Raw genomic sequence first — 588 nt, 5'->3', positions numbered from 1 at the left:
CTTGAACCAAGGACATGGATCCACTTTCGGTTCAGTATCGTGCGGTTGAATGGCAACCAGGCCCGATAGTCTTTATTTATCCCAAATTTCACCGCTTTGACTTCACAAAAATGGCGAAGATGTCTCACTAACTTGTGGACGCGATAAAGCTTAGTGTCTAAGTTCTTAACCACCTCCAACATCAAGGTCCAACAACAAGAGAATGTCAACATCCTTGTAAAAAACAAGCTTAGAGATTCCATAGAGTGAGTTGAAAATGTTGGGCAAGCACGTTATCAGTAATGGCTATTGTATGTTATGAGTAGCATCACACAAGAAGAGTTGCCGTGTCTAAGGTTTCTCAAGTTGGTTTTCGTAAAAGGTGTTTACTTGCAACTGAGCATGGTTGTGAATGTGTTTTTTGATTTCCCTTGCAACAACAACACGTGGTCAACCGCAAATTTTGTTTATTTTGCCCATTTCAAGAGAAACTCGATGAGTCCTACCCCATGGCAGGCCAAAAACCATCTCATGGGAAAGGTCGTGTGTAATGGTCCCGACCCGCATCCGCCCAAATGTAAAACAACATCGGCAACGGGACGCACGTTA

The sequence above is a fragment of the Cibotium barometz genome, chromosome 6 (genome assembly GCF_041138505.1).
Source record: "Cibotium barometz isolate CiBa-2024 chromosome 6, ASM4113850v1, whole genome shotgun sequence".
Lineage (NCBI taxonomy): Eukaryota > Viridiplantae > Streptophyta > Polypodiopsida > Cyatheales > Cibotiaceae > Cibotium > Cibotium barometz.
The sequence above is the reverse complement of the archived record's forward strand: the minus strand, read 5'-3'. Positions refer to the sequence as shown.